Source organism: Falco peregrinus, chromosome 1, assembly GCF_023634155.1.
Source record: "Falco peregrinus isolate bFalPer1 chromosome 1, bFalPer1.pri, whole genome shotgun sequence".
Classification (NCBI taxonomy): domain Eukaryota; kingdom Metazoa; phylum Chordata; class Aves; order Falconiformes; family Falconidae; genus Falco; species Falco peregrinus.
The window spans coordinates 38,815,206-38,833,803 of NC_073721.1; the positions used below are offsets into that span (position 1 = coordinate 38,815,206).

The following is an 18,598-nucleotide window of genomic DNA, read 5'->3' on the forward strand; positions in this document are numbered from 1 at the left end:
CAGTGACAGGATGCAAATAACTAAATCAGTATCATCTCAGCCTGAAAGTTCATTGTACTGCAGCAGGGTCCTCTTAAGCCCAAATAGGTGGGGGGAAGAGGGAAAGGTGGCTGTTCCTAATGTATCATTTTATCTTATACAGTAATTTATATTGTATATTTTTATACATAAAGTATATTACTATTTTACATATTAATATATTCATATAGTAAAAAAATATCCTTTTACTGTAATTACTTATGAGTGGATGGGCAGGATGACATTTATTCACAGAGAGCCTTTTTGTTAATCCATCATACGACTGCATATTGGCAGAGTTGGGGTTTGGCCAGTTCTTGTTGGGATGAAATACAGTGTCATCGTGATTGATTTCTCCATCATGTTTCTGTGGAGAAGTGTAGTGTTCATACCAAGAGAAGACAGCCTGCAAAAATGGCATCAAGGCTGTGCTTCAGTGGCCTTGTTTACACGGGAACATCCTATAGGCTATATATATATATACACACACATACAACTATACAGTTGTAGCAGTGCTACTACTGCTGTATGGTTGTTCCTGTTCCAGAAAGCAATGATTTGTTTGTTCGTTACTACGTGTTTAGAAGTTCAAAACAAGCTGAAAGAAGTACTTATACGAGAAGAGTACGTTCTGCTTATGTGTCATTTGAAATACATTGCTTCGGATTTATCATATTTTTCTTGTATAAAAAAGGCCCTATCTTTGAGATATTGTCTTAAAATGTTAAGAGTTGTAAACAGATTGCAGCCTTGTTCATCCCGAAACAGTATTAATGCTGAAATAATTTTAAATATTTCAAGTCAGCAAGTTTGAACACTTTCTAATCTGTTACAGTATCTTACAGTATCAGTAAAAATCTTCCATACCTACTAGAGATGCTCCACTGAGCTTCCATATAAACAGGAACACGTTTGATTTTTTTTTATTTTAACACGGCATTGTACTTCGACCTTCCCTTTTGAAAGAAACAGGCTTCCTGACCCATGAAAACTTCTACCAGGAGTGGGCAAATGGAAATCTTCATTATAACTCAGTTTTTTACTGACTATCCAGGGAAGGATTGTTTTGTTTATGTAACCTCGAGAAGGAGAAGTTGCTTGAGAGAAATGCAACGTCACCAGGGAGAGTATGTACTGTGTGGGATGGGCACTGGGCGATACGGTAGCCTGGAAGGTGGAAAGGGAGTAGTAAAGCTGAGCACAGGCTGGGAGTGTGAGGAGGCTGGTGTGGAGAAGCACAAGTGATTTAAATGTGTCTTGTGAGTGCACAGAGCAAGTTACATATGAGGTAGCTACAGAAGCAATGATGCCAGAGGGGCTGAGAGCGGTGGTGACATGAGAGGGAAGGCAGGTAAACTGCTCCCGTGGCTTGAGGAGGGAGGAGCAGTTTGGAGGGACGGAAGAAGTGGTTTCTTCCACTGCAGGATTAATTGGAATGTTAAGCCAATACTGTTGCACCTGTGTAGCGTACGGTAGCATACAGCTATACGATTCGATGACTGCCCTCCCTCAGTGTAACTGAGACTGGTTGGACAGGGGAGAGAGCTGAACTACCAGAAACATATTCTTATACTGGAATATCAAACTCTGGTTTGAAACGGTAAATCCACTTTCACAGAAGGTAGTACCAGACCATGAACGCTTACAAGCAGATGCCGCCGGGTGCCGGGCTGCCGCAGATCCCCCGCTGGCTCGGCTTCGTGCAGCTGTTGGGGCTGTGGTGGCCGGGCCACCACCTGCTGCTGCCACCCTGGCTTCGGGGTGGCTGCTGGCCGCGGGGACAGCGGGAGCACCGCGCATGTCTGCAGGTTCATTCTGCAGAAACGCCGTCGTGTTCCAGTGCGTGCTGCCGCGTGCCAGCGGCGGGCGGGGGGCTGCCGTGCCGGGGGGGCGGCGGGAGCGCACGGAGCGCTGCTCGCTCGCTGCTTCGCTCCGCTTCGGTCTGCACCTGCAAACGGGGCCTCCCAGGCGTGCAGCGCCCTCCGCGCTTCGGGTGCAATTGCACCTGGTAAGCGTGTCCAAAAGCAACGACTTTCCAGCTTTTCCAACTTTGCAATGGAAGAATAGGTTCCTATATGGCAAATCTACATTTTGCATTGCTTTTTTTGAGGTTTTCGGTGCCAGGGAAGCGGCGCGTTGCCCGGGCGAGGGGCAACCTGCGGCCCCCGCCGGTCGCGCCGGTCCCCGCCCGCCGCCCCTCACCGCCGGCCGGGGCTGCGAGGGCTCCCTCGGCTCCCGCGGGCCGTGGCTCCCCATCCCGTCCTGCCTCCGCACCCTGAGCTCCTTCGGCTCTGTAAGGCGGGACCCGCACCGTGAGTCTCTGTGTATGTGTCCGTCCGTCGGGGCCCCACGCCCGCCCGCCGGGCGGCAGCGCCGAGCGCCCTCACGCAGCGGGGTCCCCCCGGGCCGCCTCAGCCCCACCGCCAGCGCCGGCCCCTCGCCGCCCCCCCGCGGTCCCGCCGCCGCCGGGCGGGGCCTGCCGCCCCTCCCCTGCGCGGAAGATGGCGGCCGAGCGGCGCGGCGGCGGCTCCCCCAGCGGCCGGAGGGACGCCCAGCGGCCGGGAGCCGGCGGGCCGCGGCCGGCCTGAGAGCTGCCCGCGGGGACGGGGGGACGCCCGCCCGCCGGGAGCCGTGCCCTGCGCCGCGGGGCCTCGCCGCGGCAGGTGAGGAGGGGGAGGGCGGCGGGGCCGGGGGAAGTTGTGCGCCGGCGGGGGGCGGCGGGGCGGCCGCGGCAGCCGCTGCGGGGGCTGGGCTGAGGCGGGCGGCGGGGAGGCGGCTGCCCCCGCGCCCCGAGGCGCCGCCCGCCCCGCAGCCACCTGTGCAGCCTGGCCGGGGGCACCGGGGCCCGCCGCGCCGGCCCGGGGGGGCCGGGGAGCCGCCACCCGCGGCCCGGGGCAGCGACTCCTTCCCCTGGTGGCTGCCGCCCCTCGGAGCCCCTGTGGGGCGGCGCTGGGCGCAGGGTGCCGTGCCGCAGCTCGCTCCCGGCCTGGCTCCGGCGCTCGGCGCCCCCGGGGCGGCGTGGTGCGGCGGTCGGGGCCGGGGGCTGCCCGCCTGCCCGGTTGGGGCCAGCAGCAGGCACGGCTTTGGCGGTGGGGAGGCGCGGCGGGAGCGATGCTCCCTAGGAAAAGCTGCTGGAACGCGAGGAGTCATGCCCGTAGTATCTCGCATCCTTTGCTCGGTAGAGCATACTTGCGGTGGTAAAGTGATAAATAAAGCGTGAGACACCCCTGTTTGCTTATGCAAGAGTGAATAAACTCGGTGTTGCCCGATTTAGAAGTGGGCAGATGTCACATATCTGAATTTAACCACTGCATTTAACCACAAGTTACGCTGTGCCACACTGGGGCTCTGTGTGGACCAATCTTGCCAAAGAAGCATTTGGAGCCGTTAATTGCACTTGCATTTCTTGTTAGGAAGTGTAACCTCGTCCTTTATCGCGAAGAAAAGCAAACTAGAAACTTCTGATTAATTTTACAGTTTCCGTGCAGTCAGCTCAGTTCCCCATGATATTTGGGCTGGGAAGCTTTGGATGACAGGAGAATCTGTGTAGTGCCTGTACGACAGGATACCTTGTGTACAAAAGCACTCTGAGAGCCAGAAATCATGACGAGCTCAGCATCATCAGCCCTGCGAGCGGTACCGGGCTGGTGCCTCCACGTGCCCCATTGTCCACGGGAGCTCTGGCTCTCCACGTGCACCAGCCGGTGGCTCTGGGGCCAAGCCAGGAGCGCTGCTGTGCAGAGACCCGAGGGACACGGTCCGCAGCGCCTTTGGGTGGTGGTTCTGCGCTGGGCTTCCCAGTGTGGCTGTTCTCGTGGCACTGAGGTTACTGATCCTGCTCCTGGAAGGTTGGACCTAGGAAGGCTTTTTAGTTTGTGTTTTGTGCTACACAGAAGCAATCGATGGTGCTGTGTTAAGAGCTAGGCTGGTTCCAAGAGCAGCCCGACTCCACTAGACCAGACTTGAGCCAGTGGAAAAACCTCTGCTCGAATCTGGCAACCAGCATAAAATGTTCTAAAACTTTTCCACTCTCGGCAGCTGTGAACAAGGATGTATGTCTCAGCATTATTTTCTTGTATGCTTGCTGCTTTCTTCTTAATCTTCCTCATCTCAAATTCCTCTTTTAATTTCTTCTTCCCTTTTAGTTTATGCTCTTCCCTAAGTCTATGATGCTATTTTCCTTGTTGCTGCTTCTTGAATGAGGTTTCCTAACATGTCTTTTCTTCCTCTGTTTCAGTGTTTTTTTCAGCCCTTGTAAGTGCGCTTTTTTTTTGTATGTATGTATGATTTTGAACTAGGAAGTACTGGATATTTCAAAAAGCAGTGAAAATGCACTACAGAGCAGAAGCAGTGGTACATCTGTCCGTGTCAAATTTTTCACTCCAGTTGCAGAAATGACCTGAGCTGTTTGGTACAGGTTCTCAGACCTGGTGTCAGAGTGGAGGGCAGGGGCCAGTCCAGCCCTCCAGCGTTGCTGACCATGAGGAGAGAGGAGCTCTGAGGCATGTGTTAGCAAAATAGGATTGTGATACAGAAAGATTGAGCTGTTGTAAGGTATGGAATAATACCCGCGAGTGTTTAGCAGGACACGAGCGTGTGCACTGGTAAGCTGCGCGTTTTTCAGCAGTACCCAGTAGTGCAGTGATGGTGCTATCTGCTGCGTGCGTTTTACTGTAACGATGCTTAACCCTCGCTCTGAACTGCATTAGAATTCATGTAGGTGACCTGCTAAAAATGCCTGAGCCTAGCTTTGTATTAGCATTTATAATTCTATGATTTAAAAAAAAAAAAAGGGGGGGGGGGGGAGGGGGGGGCAGGAGGTACCCGAATTCAGCAGAGACCTCGATGTGTCCTGAACCACACAGCCTATCTCCTCGCTGAGCCTTGCTTCAGAGATTTAAATGCCTATCTCTGATCTCTTTGCTATATCGGGAATATGCGGTGATTCTCTGAGCAGAGCTGCATAGATAAGATAATCCATTTCGGTTTAATTGGCAGAGTTGTTTACACATGATCTCTCGCTCATTTTCCTCTTTTAAAGGAATGCATATCCATCCCTGATTACAGCTCAGGTCAAAATCCCTCAGCACTTGTAGCAAATCTCTTTTAATTGGTCTCATTTTAGCTCTCATAAGGTTGTGTTTTAATTCCCCCTCTTCCAAATCCTTTTCCCTAGTCTGTAATGTAATTTATTATAGGATATTTTATAGACAAGGGGGCAGCCTCTGGCTGTCAGCAACCTTTGCTGTGTATCGAATTTCCAGCTCAACAGGCAGTTGCAGTGGAGTTGGCGGGTGTAAAGCAGCCATGCCGCAGCAGCAGCACAGGAGCAGTCTGCAGCGGCTGCGCTGGGCACGAGTGCCGGCTGTGTCCCGGATTCTGGAAATAACTGGGATGAATGCTCCAGTTTGCACTCTCTGTTTCTCTAGCCTTTCTGTAGCCGTGGCTGATGCGAGGGTCCCTTAAGTTCAGTTTCTCCCTTTCTAGCTGTCTTTCCAGCCTTTGTGATTGAATACAAATACATCTGAGCTGCTGTTGTTGGCCGATGACAGGCTTTGAGCAGTGCAGGGTTGGTAGGCTAATGCTGGGAGCATGTTTGTAGAAGGCCCAGAGCAATGTTAGCTGTCTCTATAAAATTCACTGTGACTTCCCTGAATGCAGTTGCTTTGGTTAATTGAATGTAATGCGGAGAGGTGAAGCTCTGTGTTTCATTATGCCTGCGCCGAGGCACTTCACCTCTGGCCTGTACCAGCACGGTCTGCAGCCGCGGTGCGCTGGTGTAGCTCCTGCCCCATCTCCCGGAGCTCTGGCATCAGCTCTGGAAACCTTAAAGGCTGGAGGTTGGGGGCGGGGCGGGGTGTGTTGACCTGTGCCCCCATGCCCGTAATACTGCTCGTTTTCCCACTACAGCAAAATCAGAAGGGAATACGTGCCTCTGCTTCAGCCGCCGGCGTCGAGACCATAGGTTGCGTGGTCCAGCCTCTCTGCTTTGCTGGTCCAGCTCCAGAGGCAGGAATCTCCAGCGGAGCTGTGGAGCACAGTTATGTCTTAAATCGCCACTGAAAGATTTACTGGAGCACATACATCAGAGCCCTAACTGTTCTTTCTGCATAGTGATATTTGAAGGTCTCAGGCCTCTCGCAATTGCTGTTTGGGGACTGCTTCTCGATATAGGCCCATATCCAGAAACGAAGTGATATAGATCACTAGACTCAATCCATATGTGCCCTATTAAAAATGCAGTAGAAACCTCTAGATGTGAATGATGAATTAATCTTCAGCACCAGAAAGGTATCCTCCATCACGTTCTTGCCTGCTGTAATATTTTTAGTAAGTTAACTGATCTAGCAGTGAGTGCAGGGGGGTTGATAAGATTGTAAATGTAGTTTGGACCTTCACAAAATTTTTGTGGCTTACACTGGGCAACGTCACAAGATCTGTTTTCACAGGAGTGGGAATTGGCGTTTGCTTGGCTTTTAAAGCTGCCCAGACTCTCCAAACAACAAGAGGGCTGGTCAGGGTTTATCTCTATGTGTAGACTCAGCCTGCTTTTGAATTTTTTTGAGTAAAATAGTGCAAAATAATTAAGGACAGCTTCACACAGCACTTGTTTATGTACTAACGCCAGCACGAAGATGTTCAGAAATGCCTGTCTCTTCCAAGTCTGTGTAGCTGTACGTAACTGACGCTGTTCTGCCTGCTGGGGTTGCAGGCATTGAGTATCAGCAGTGTTTGCAGCTGCTCTCAGGCTGAAATGTTAGCACCTTAGCTGAGCCTGAGCTACTGCACGCCTTCTTTTCATGAAGTGAATTTAGTATGTGTCATTATATACAGATTATGAAGTTAAGCATTAAAACTAACAGGGATTTGATACCAATGTTCGGGTTGTTGTTTTGGGGTTTTTTGTACATCCAGATTCGAAGGAGGGTGAAAAGCAGAGACACGTTTTGTCCCCCCCTCAGTGTAGGGGCTTGCATGGGTCCTAGCACTGGTCTCCATGCCGTGTGTGTGTCAGGCCACAGACACCACCCTCAGTGCTTTGGCACGTGTTTTGAGTGTGGGATGGGAATGAGGGAGTGTGACCTAAGGTTTTGGTGGGGTCTGAATGCAGCTGCACTGCATTAGTCCGATCTGTTCTCTCCTTGCATTGTAGTGCCTTACTCTGAATTCTGCCCCTCAGCCCCCTTTGGAAGTGTCTGCCACTAGAAGAGATTGTCTTGGGCATCCCCTGTAAAGCAAGAGGCAGAAGAGTCTGTCCCTCCTCTCCTACTCTCCTAATTGCCGTCCCAGGACTGTAACTCAACGAGGAGACAAGGGCTTGCAGGTACCTCCTCCACAGCCTGGGAGAGAGTACAACATGAAACTGCACGCATTAGATGACATGCCAACAAGTCCTAGCCCTCTCCAGGGCTAGGGATCGCGGCTGCTTTTATTTATTGACACATTATTTTCCTCTGTATTCAGCAGTGCCCTTGGGAGCTGGGGTGGCATAGCTGATGCAACAAAGAAGGAGGAAAGAGGGATGGCAAAATGACAGTTTTATCCTTTCTTAATCTCTTTTTGTAGTTCTGGCCTGCCATCTGGTCAGTCTCTTAGGGCAGGGTGCTGGGGCTGCATGCTTTCATTCTCCTCTGTTTGCTTCTCCAGTTTCCTACATCCTTCATTTCTGCATCAGAAGCTCTCCAAGAGTATGGAGTTCCTCTGAGTGGGTCATGTTGGGAGGCTTCCGTGTCAGGACCATTAGATTATGTGACAAAGCAACTTGTTTTTCTTTGATCGTGTTTAGTCTTAACAGTTCTAGACGATTCCATTAGCCTAATATTTTATTGGTCTTTCAGCTTGTCTCTAATTAATGCTAATTTGCTTGGCAATACTTCTGAAGTAAAATCAGAGCTTACATGTGGGTTTTTAGGGCTCTTCAACAGATCTTAACTCTTCACTTTTCAATCGCTTTAGTATAAATTCCTCAAAGGAGACAGTGGGATGACATGCCTTAGCTGTGATAGACTCCAAGTAGTAGAGATCAATTTAGAACAGAAGGGAAACTTGAGATTTACTGCAGAAATATTAAAAGAACCTGACTGTTTTATAATTATTTTTTTTAAGAGCCTTTTGCTGAACAGCTTTGTGTTAGCTCTGTAGCCCTACCCACTGCTTTAAAGCATGGGAAATTTCATGTCAGGGGTTTTAAAATGGTCACTTCTGTCATACCTTGGATGATGAGAGTTGGACTCATCTGACTACGCATGAAGATCTACAGCTGAAGCGCCCACATCTGAGCTAGGCACTGTAAGTTCCCTTTATATTGAGGGTACGTTGGGGCACGCTTCACCCTGAAGCAGATGTCCACGTTTGGTGAGGTGAATCACATTCAGAAAGCTCTTTTTTGTTTTTCCACTGAATATAATGAAAACTGAAGGTGTTAATCCAGATGTAGAAATGTCAGCGGGACAGAGATCTGAGCAGAAGGTAAATTGAACACCTCCCAGAGTGATGCTAATTTACTCCTAATCCTGGATTTCTTTCAGTGTAGCTTTTCTAACACCTTCACTGATAACTGGTTTACATAAATCTGTCTCTTCTGATCTTAACTACCTTTCCCATCTTTAGAGCACTTTTTCTCTGGATTTTTTTTTTTTTCTTTAGCTAATGCTGATGCAGTGACTGTGCCGCTCACACTTCATTCTGAAAGCTTTTGCAGATGCTGAACATTATGGTGTGCTCTGCAGCTGTTGATTGTCTTTGCCCTTGCTTCTGTGGTGAAGTTGTTCAACAGCCAGGGTTCCTCTGTAACTGGTAACCAGGACCTTGCTTTGTCCTGGCCAGCCACGCCAGCCGTCAGTAGGTCTTTGTTCCGTTCACAACCTTAACTGCTCTGATGATAGTTGGCTCTGGAAGCAAGCTGAATATCAAAATGTCAGGTAATGGCCTATAACATTTTTTTCTGTAAAGAGACAGGCTTCTCACCTGCCCAGTCTGGGTTTTACGCTGCTGGAGGTTGTAACTTTGCACAAATGGTGAGGTCAGGCTTGGAGCGGCCCGATGCAGTGGCACATCGTGTCGAGATCCCTTCTTGAGATGAATAATGTAATTTCACAGCAAGTCGAATATCTCTTAATATTTGACAACCCAAGGTGAACGAGGAGCACAGTAAGACCGGGAACTCTGTGCAATCTAATTAAAGGCAGAAATTTTCAAAAAGGTTGGTGTCTTGGCTGACTCCTTCAAAGGTCATCCTCTTCCATCTGTCATCGCCTGCGTCTTGTTTGTGTTTCTCTTCTGGACATCGCCTCTGTGTGTGTCTCAAGTGTAGAGATGCCTTTGAAGTGGCATTGTTTGTCTCTGTTGCGGAGCTACAGAGCTGAAATCATCAGCACCATACTGCTGGTGAGCTGCCTGTCCTTCCAGTTACCGAGGGTTCACAGGTATTAAAAACAGTGGGCAGGAACTAGTGTAGACGTTGCATCGATCAACACAGAGTGGCCGTGCATGAGGACTGCCACAGCTCCCTCTTTCATCAGCTGTGAGCCGCGTTCAGGAGAACGATGTGAGCTATCACAATGTCAAATCTGTCTTTTCAGTGGGATAAAGTGGGATCCTGGCCCAGTCTGGCAGCTGTGAAGAGGGAGATTCATTTCAGCACTGAAGCCTAGCATAAACTGGGAGTCTCCATGTTTGATCCGTTGCCCAAAACACCTCTGAAACATCAAGCTTCTCCCCTTTCTCCACCCCCCCCCCCCCACTTTCAGTTACTAATACTGTATTTTCATTTGTTACTTGTAGTTTTTTGGGGTTTACTCCTTTTTAATTAAATGTTATGGATTCAGTTAGCGATACTTCAGCTCAAACTGCGTGTGCTTTACTGGTGGCTGAGTCATAACCGTCTCCCTCATAAGCAGAGATCTGTCACTGTCTCCTGATTTAGTTTTGTCTGCAGGCTCTCATCCATATCCTTCCTTTATGTTCCTGTTTCAGATCTGGCCACTCGCGTCAAAGCACGATGTGGATAAGCCTGCTTCCCTGAGTCACAGCTGCCATGAAAACGTGCTGTTATCCTGTGTTAGCATCCACAGTTTAGTATCGTGTAACTGTGCGTGCAACAGGGCATGTTTCCATGGCTCAAGTCCACATAAACATACAAGCACAGAGCTTTCTTCAGGAATACCTTGCTTTGCCTCAAAATATTGATGTTTGCCTTTCCCAGCATTACCTTTAAATGCAAATTCCTCACTAACCGCGTGTGACGGTACGGTGCCTGCGGTAGCAGACAGAGCTCGGAAGTCCCTTTCGGTCTTGCCTTGCGTATGTGGGCAGGTTAAGAACAAGCTAGTGTTCAGGGGTTGTCGTAATTGCAGTTGGTGTTGAGTGTAACATTTCTCTGAGGTTGTTACAGTTAATTCTTTTGCATGTTGCAGAGCTATTGTATAATTATCTTACTTATACGTCAGTCCCAGCTTTTTCCTGTTGCTAAAGGAAAACAGGGTGAAGATCCCCTTTGACCAGGCTCCTCTTGGCTGGCTTTTAAGCTGATGCTACCACTGAGGAAAGCAGTCTGGTCCTGTACCGACCCTTCTCGGTACTGGCACAACCACTCAGCAAGCAGGAGCAGGAAACTGATGTGCAAATTAAAGTAACCAGAAGAAAACAAACCTCCTTTTTTTGCTCCAGGAGAGAAAAAGTTACTTCTCAGTTGATCAGTAAGAAACCCAGTCAGGCTCAAATGCTTTTGTATTGGAACACCACAGAGTGCCTTGGGGATAGGATGGGGTGCCAGGACTGCTCTCTTTGGAGGAGAGGAGAGGTGTGACCACCTAAACAGGTGCCAGATGGTCGCCTTAAAAGTGCAATTTCATATGGTGTAAACTGAAGAGGAGGCTTACGGTGATTTGCATCAGTTCTGCAAAAATTTTGAATACCAAATTTATCTAGGCTACACTTAACTATAACAGTGGTTGTGGCAAACTCCACACGGGTATCAGAGACGGGCAGCATGGTAAGAGCTGAGCTGCCAGTAACTGCAGCCCTTTGTTGCTGCCTGTTCTTTTCCACATTTAATTGGACACCAGATTAATTTTTATATCTGTGATTTCCTGTGAAGGGAAAGATTGAAGAAATTGAAGCGGTAGTCATTTCTAAAAGAGATGCATCCAGGAGAAGAAGAAAACAGTCGCTTTGATCAAGGTCTGTACCAGACCTGGGGTCAGAGGTTCTGCGCTTCTATTTTTTGCGTCCTACTCTGGCAGCTTGCAGCTTCTCTGATGAGCAGTGCTGCATTATATTTATGTTCCTGTGCAATTTAGCAGAAAGATGTGACATGTTATGTCAGAAAACTAATTATGTTTCTATAAAAACATTAAAAAAAAAAAGAGATGTTTCTGGGTTTTCCTCAACATCTTTTCCTAGCACCCTGCCACTGACAGTCTGACCCATGATACTGTTCTGGACAGATGTTTGTGAACTGAAATTGTTGTGAGTGCTCAGGCCCCTTCCCCTTCCTGCAGTTATATCTTCCTGAAGCGCATCCTGTGCAAGGGTAAAGATTGGCGAGACGCGATGCTGAAAGATGAAGCGGTGGAAACTGATACAGTGTCTGCACTGGAAGAAGGCTGTTCTTGAAGGATATGTCTGTAAACCATTTGGTCTTAAAGTCTATATTGAGTAGTTTTAAAAATGAGCAAACTTTTAACAATAGATGAAGACACAGGTGAACACCTCTTCGTACAGAGATGTAGCATGTAACCACTAATGCAAGATTTCGTTTTTGCTTCTGTCATTAGGCTTCATCTGGAGAAGGCAGATCCCTTAGGCAGGGATGCAGAGGTGGGTTGGTCTTCATGGGCTGGTGATTTAGAAACCTTCTGAGTCATCAGGATGGGACTGGTGGCACCAAGCTTGAAAACAAGTGTTGACAGCTCTACTGGTTTTCTTGTCCTCCATGGAAGCACCTTTGGTACTGGTGTTGCACAGCCTCTGCGACTGACTCTCTGTTGGGATATCTGTAACTTTTCTCGGCGCTGGATGGAGTTCCATCTTCTTTTGCAGTCATGCCCTTTTACCAGTGTAGCTGTGCAGCTGCTGAGAGAGCTGGGGAAGCGGTTCAAGGCTTGTGAGCACACATGCCAGGGCTTCCGAGGTGGCCAGAATAAGATGAGGAGGCTCTTAGCCAAATGGAATGGGAATGACCTTGTATGCACAGACATCAGGACATGTCTGACATTCAGATCCTAAATTTGGCTTTCTTACAATGATTTATGCTTAGGTAATATTTTTTTAGGAAAGCCTTGCCATCTAGCTTGATTCTGGAAGGAAAAGGAAGGCGAAGCAGAAAGAAATGTTTTCTTTCATGTACAGTTACGGGAACAGACTGGCTCCTGCAGTGAAGTCCATCCTGTGAATGTGAGGAGACTTCTTATCCCTTTCTTCTGCCTGTAAGGCTGGCTTCACGGAGACTGCGGGAATACGAGATCAGAGGGGAATGTGGGAAAAAAGTAGAAAGAGGGCTTTTGACTAGTACCGATCCGAATCTAGCTTTGAGTTGACGATACTGGTGTGAAAGACTCTTCATCCTATCTCTGTCGCCCAAAGGCATCTGAAACAGGGATGAGGAGATGCAATGTCAAAAATTCACAGAAATATTTGTTATTTTTCATTTGTTTTGGAAATGGCAGATCCTAGGAAGCAGTACGTGAGGGCAGTGAGTGCAGTAGTTCTTCCCCTGTCACGGTGGCTCAGGTGTGGTGTCTCTCCTGGGGAGCAGGTTGCACAGTGCCTTCCTTTGCCTTGGCAAACTTCCTGCACAAGGTCAGCATTGCCATTATGCTGGTAGCGCAGCATCATCATGCTTTAAATGTTCTAGCTGCAGAGGTTATAAATGACTACTGATTTTTTTGAATGCTGCAATATTTAAGTATTCAGCTTGAGGCATTTTATTAAAGGGGCCTCATTACCAGAGCAAGTGCCAAGTACTTTAATGCAGCTCGTATTGGGCATAACTAATCACTGCTGAGGCTTAAAACCTTTGGTGTGTAGTGCATCTGGGAGCAGGTAGCTATGAGACTGGGCGGAGGAATCCCCCTTCTCTTTCCTCTTCAGTAAAAGCTCTTTCTGGGCACAAAGGTCCAATTGCTGCTATTTCTTGTGTGGTGTGCAGAGCATAGTAATATGTGGGCAGCAAACTAATGCAAAGTGCTCTCCTGTCTAGTGTTTCATTGTTCTTTTCTGCCTGAGGCTTTGCAGCCTTGGTCTTTTTTAGTTAAAATCTTTAAACAATGGATTATCTGTTTTTGCAGGCTTTAGAGGATTTGAAATAGCAGTCACCCTTAGGCATTTGGCTCAAGATTATAGCAATAAATACATTCATCAGAGCCCCCAGGTCCTTCCAAGAGCCAGGCAGTCATAAGATTACTTCTGCCGTATTCTATGCTATATTTTTCTGCTTCTAACTCTAGTGAAGTGTGTCAGGCTCTTAATTCAAGGTAAGCCCTGTTCCTCCTGACTTTTGGCACTCAGGTGGTCTGTGGGAAAGGGGGATGTGTGTGGCCAGGTTGAGAGCACCAGCAGTAAGGAACTTTCATTCTTGCTGGGATGTTGGCTTTTGCTGCATTACCAATCTGGATTTTCCAGGAGATCAGAAACCAGTTTCGAAAGCCAGCATTCCCCCCCACCCCTCCCAAAGCCCAGCAGTCTGAGAATTTCATATGGCTTTAGAATTTTCAAATTGGAATGTGACTTTAATCAATATTGACATTTCTGATCTTTATGTGCCAGCTGCTGTTTTTCTGAAAGATGGTGTTGGGAGTGGAGGGCTCCATGCTGGCGATGACAAAACAGTTGCCACCCAGTTGTTATATCTGACGTGGCAATTTCTTGAAGAGCGCTTCCTGATTGTGCTGTTTAAACAGTGAATGTAATGTTTTCCTTCTGTTACTATGAGATCTGAAGTAGTTTACAGATATCAGACATTCTGCTGTGTTGCTTTGGAGAAAGATGTCAGCTGTCAGGAGGAGACCCAAAAGTCAGTTCCAATAAAAAGCTGCATTTTTAAAGCAATTTATTTCTGGTTAGAAGAGCTGTTCATCATATGACTTTGCACAGGCTGTGCTTTGCACAATGGTACTTAACTTTCTTCTAAAGAGCAGCTTTATCTGGGGAAAGTTCATTGCGTAGAGATCTGTGATGTCCGTACATCTGAGGTTCTGTGAAGATTTCCGCCCCTAACGGTGTCTATTGATTTTTAGCAAGTGCCATTTCCCAGCCTTCTGAGCTGTTCTTACCGCACCACGTCATGCTGCTCATCACAATTAAATAGTGGGTGCTGGCTGGCCACTGGCTTTATCAAAAGACCCTCCCAACACAGGTACGCAAATTGGAAAAGTAGAAAATCTGATTCTCTTCGGAAGGTTTTTGTACTTTGCTTCATTTTTTTTTCCTCCCTTCCAGTGAGTAAGTAATAATAAACATTTACTAAACCATGCTGTATATTTTCAGAGTATATAATACACGTTGCCTTTGCCTAGGAAGAACTTCCAACTTTTCAGCAAAAGGTAAAAGTATTTAAAGCATTTGTAAATACACCTGAGTCAGCTTCAGCACTTTGCCACGTAAATTTTTATCAGGAGACGGTGGAAGCATGGTGTCTTTTTTTTGAGCTAGTACTTAGAGTGATTGCAGCATTTTCTACTGTAGTTTTAGTCTTTACCACCACACCTACATTTCCCTTCCAGGGGAAAAGTAGTCTCGCTTTTTTTTAGTAGGTGGATAAGAATTATGAGAATTGGGAACTTGACTAAGCAACACAGTGGGTTTGTGTCTGCACTATAGAGAATCTGTCTGTTGAGGCTGGTGCCTTTTTCGCTAATGTGGATAGGGGGATAGGGAAATGAGTATGAACTGCAACGAACATGACTATCTGTTACTGTGGTTTTGACTATCAAAAAGAATAGAACCGTATATATAAAATGTATGTAATGTGTGTTTATTGGTATTTCATTACAGCTAAAATACTGTTTTATGTTCCCATGAGAATTAGCTGAGAGCTACAACGTCAGGGGAATAAATGTAGCTTCAGCCTGCCTAAGACCTTGTAGAGCTCGTTGGAAACACTGAAGGTGCCATCCCCGCTGAGCAGGCGTGAGCCTGGGACTGACCCTGGTTTCTCCCAGGACACAGTTCCCGTTGGACACAGCACTGGAGCTGCAGCAGAGCTGAGACCCTGTCCCCGAGTCTGGACTGTGCAGCCCCTGCATAGAGCAGATGGGAGGGAGCTGCTGTACTGGGGCAGCCAGGGCTTGGGCGCTGGGGCAGGGCAGCACACAGACTGGTCCTTAGAGGAGATGGAAGCTGAAGCTGTTAAGTGGTGGGAAAGTAAGCTGTTAAATAAAAGATGATGAAAAAAGGATTCATTCCAGGAAATGAATGGGGCTTGTAGAAATAGTGGGCGTGCTGAGGTGCTAGTAGGCTTTTGGGTGCTAATGAAATGGAAAATACTGCATCAGGAGGGTACTGTGTCTGTCAGCTGGGGCTGCCAAAGGGGAAACGTTAGACAGGGAACTGACAGGTGACCAGCAAGGACGGGCAAGTATGTCACGAGGAACATGAGAAGGTTAGATTATAACAGGTTAGGTGGGAGAGACAGGGTTTGGAGGAAAAAAGAAGATGAAATAGCTAAGATACAGATGGCAAGAAGTAGATACAAAGGTTTGTAGTACTTTTCTTGTGCCTTGGATGGAATCCAGGTCTCTGCATCTGAAGACCTGAGTCTCAGAGAGTACCTAAAACCATCTGGCAACGCTGCTTCCATTTCATAGTTCTTGACACTGAGAAAACAACCACCTATAGTTGCTATAACTTATGGTTAGCTCAGGATGGCCCTGTGGCCGATGAGGTGATAGCTCTGCCCTTGTGTTATCAGCGGGATGATTATGTAGTGGAATTCATCATTCAGGATTTTGTTTTAGCATGGAAATTGGAGGCAGGAGAGGCACACACAGAGGCATGGGTATGGATGTACACCACCACATTCAGATACTCTGAAGTTTGTGAGGGCACTCATAAGATAGAACATATCAGAATCAGTTTTTCTTGTACAACCTTAATGCCTGCCCCTTAAAATATTTTCTGACTTGCATTGATTGGGAAAATGTAGGGGGAGAAATTTAATTTTCTCAAACTCATTCTTTTAGTTCTACCACTTATATATGTTCTGTTGTAATTACTATAAGGAAGAAAACATGCTACAGATTGAAGGGGGTTTTTTGTATCTACTGGCATTAATTGAACTTTTGGAACCCAACAGTGTGAGTTAAGCATTGCTTATCTACTAATTTTTCATACTGCTGTTACAGAGTGGTATGTGCAATTTGCAGCCTCGAAATACTAGATCTTGGGAGCTGCGCTTGCTGCGTTCGCCAAGACTTTTCTCCTCGTCTTTGGGGAATAATGAGCTGCAAAAAAAAGTCATACCTTGAATTACTTCCTGTATGTTGTCCTTCTCTTTTGTGACAACAGCATTAGTGTTTTGGCCTGAATGATAGTGAAGCTTGCTAGCATGCAGGGATAAAACCCCATAAATCTCAGCGCTTTTAGGGAAAAAAGAAGTGGAGGGGTTGAGGGTGGGAGGTCCTGTGAAACGGCTTGATATACAGCATATGACTCAGTAATTTCCTTTCCTTTTGCAGTCACCTTGTCCAGATGGGGTACGTTCTTTTTCTTTATCAAGCCAGCCTCTTTTTCTACCCTGTGTCTTTAGGGGAAAGAACTGCAAGAATAACATGCAATGGCACAGGTGCTTTTCAGGCCATGAAGTGTAGAGACAGAGCAAGGATGCGAGCAGGAATCCACTGCTGGAGCAGCAGATCCCACAGATAGCAGGACAAATGATGATCAAGTCCCTCTCCTAATCAGTCTACTGCATGTCCTGACAACCCAGATCACTGACCACCTTGAGTCTGGCTTGCCTGTGAAGAAGCGTGCAGCTTCGGAATGTGTTCTGACATAACAGCTAACACACGAAGTTTTTAGACAAAACAAGTTACTGTGAGTGAATGTGGGGAAATCCTTTTAGACTCAAGACTGAAGCAATAGTTCAGAGAGACACGGCTCCCTTTTCATCTCAGTGGCATATTGCCGTGCAGTTGGGTTCAGTAGTTACGCTTCCCCAAGTTCCCTTCTGAGGGGGGAAAAAAATACCACTTTTTATTATTGTTTTCTACATCAAGAATTCCACGTTATTTTCCCAGGAGGATTGCTCCTTTTGTAATTTATATCTCTAGGGATTTAAATTTGGGGGCTGTCAGTGGAGTTGCTGCGTTTTCTGTGAACTTGAGTATCTTTTGTTCCATTAGCCCTGATCGCATTGCACTTGGTGACATAGCTGAGCAGTCCTGTGATCTGATACTTCATTCTGAAGCAGTCTGGAACAGAAACCTCTGTGTGATCAGTGGTTCATTAGGCACTATAATTAAAGCAGAACTGTTTTTCCATATCACCTAGTTCAAATCCGTGTGTTCACACTGACGAGGCCAGAGAAATTAACCATCAGTTGACCTCTGTGTTAAAACAACTGCTTCACCTCTGCTCTGTTACACGGCCACCTTATTGTAAGACTGCTGCTGGCAACCTGCGTGCAAATCTTCAGGTGTCTGCCTCGTTTGTAACTTTGTGGAAATTTGTTAGTTCTCAGAGTCGCAATAGGTGTTTAAATGAGATTTTTATTTATTTAGCCCTAGGAAATTTCCCCTATGGAAGGGAAGAGGCAGTCCTTCCATCCAGATGCTTACTACTTGGAGTAGTGGGAGGACAGACATAACGAGAAGCGCGGGACACAGTACACGTTGGCGTTGCTGCCTGCTGACCCATGGCTTGTGGGGTCTTTTCGTGTCGGAGGGCTGCACAGGGCTGGCTGTGAGCCCCCTGCCCCTTACGGGAGAAGGGGGGCCGCTGGTGGGAGCGGGCAGCACACCTTCCGAAGCAGAAGGTCGAGGTGGGAGACAGCCATGGACTTTGCGGATGGATTTAAAAGAAACAAACAGGAAGTGAGTCACATTCCTCTACCTCTGTCAGCAACACCCACAGGAAAAAGTCACTGGATACATGTTTTCCATATTAATGAACAAACTTACTGTGCTAGGTGTTGAGGCTTGGAGGAGAAGCTTAGGCAGAAGAGGGAAATCCACGCGGAGAAGTCGATTTTAAAATGTTTTTAAAAGGAACTTAAAGGAGATGTTGATTTATAAGCAACCTTTTCATTTTGTACCCAGCGTTCACTTTGGGTCTTTTGAAGCTCTAGCTAGTTTGTGCTAGAAGTTTTTTTTGTGGGGTTGTTTGGGTTTTTTTTTTTTGATCAAATGGAAAATGGCATTTGCTTGAGGCCGTTTTGTTAAATGCACTTGCCTTTTATCTCATCTGCATAATATGCATTGATGGAAGGTGCCTGCTGTGTCTACCATCCCTCCCTCCTTGACTTCTTAATTAGCAAGTAAGTATTTTTAGTTATTTGTCAGTACTATTTCAGGGAAAGATAAAAACAGCTGAATTGAGTAGAGGACAAACTACTCTTTGGAGATAAGCTGAATTCTCAGTG

At 47.2% G+C, this 18,598-nt stretch overlaps 1 protein-coding gene across 4 annotated transcripts in view; it reads left to right on the forward strand.

Moving 5' to 3' along the window:
• The first annotated feature begins 2,508 nt into the window (after window positions 1-2,508).
• The window catches only part of NDST2 (N-deacetylase and N-sulfotransferase 2), a 136,869-nt gene continuing 120,779 nt past the window's right edge, over window positions 2,509-18,598 (forward strand). For 2 of the 4 annotated variants that reach the window (XM_055793803.1, XM_055793807.1), the window contains exons 1-2: window positions 2,509-2,681; window positions 7,172-7,342. The gene's annotated coding sequence lies outside the window, so the exon portion shown is untranslated. The remainder of the gene's footprint in view (window positions 2,682-7,171; window positions 7,343-18,598) is intronic. The other 2 variants (XM_055793802.1, XM_055793806.1) reach the window with 1 other exon arrangement.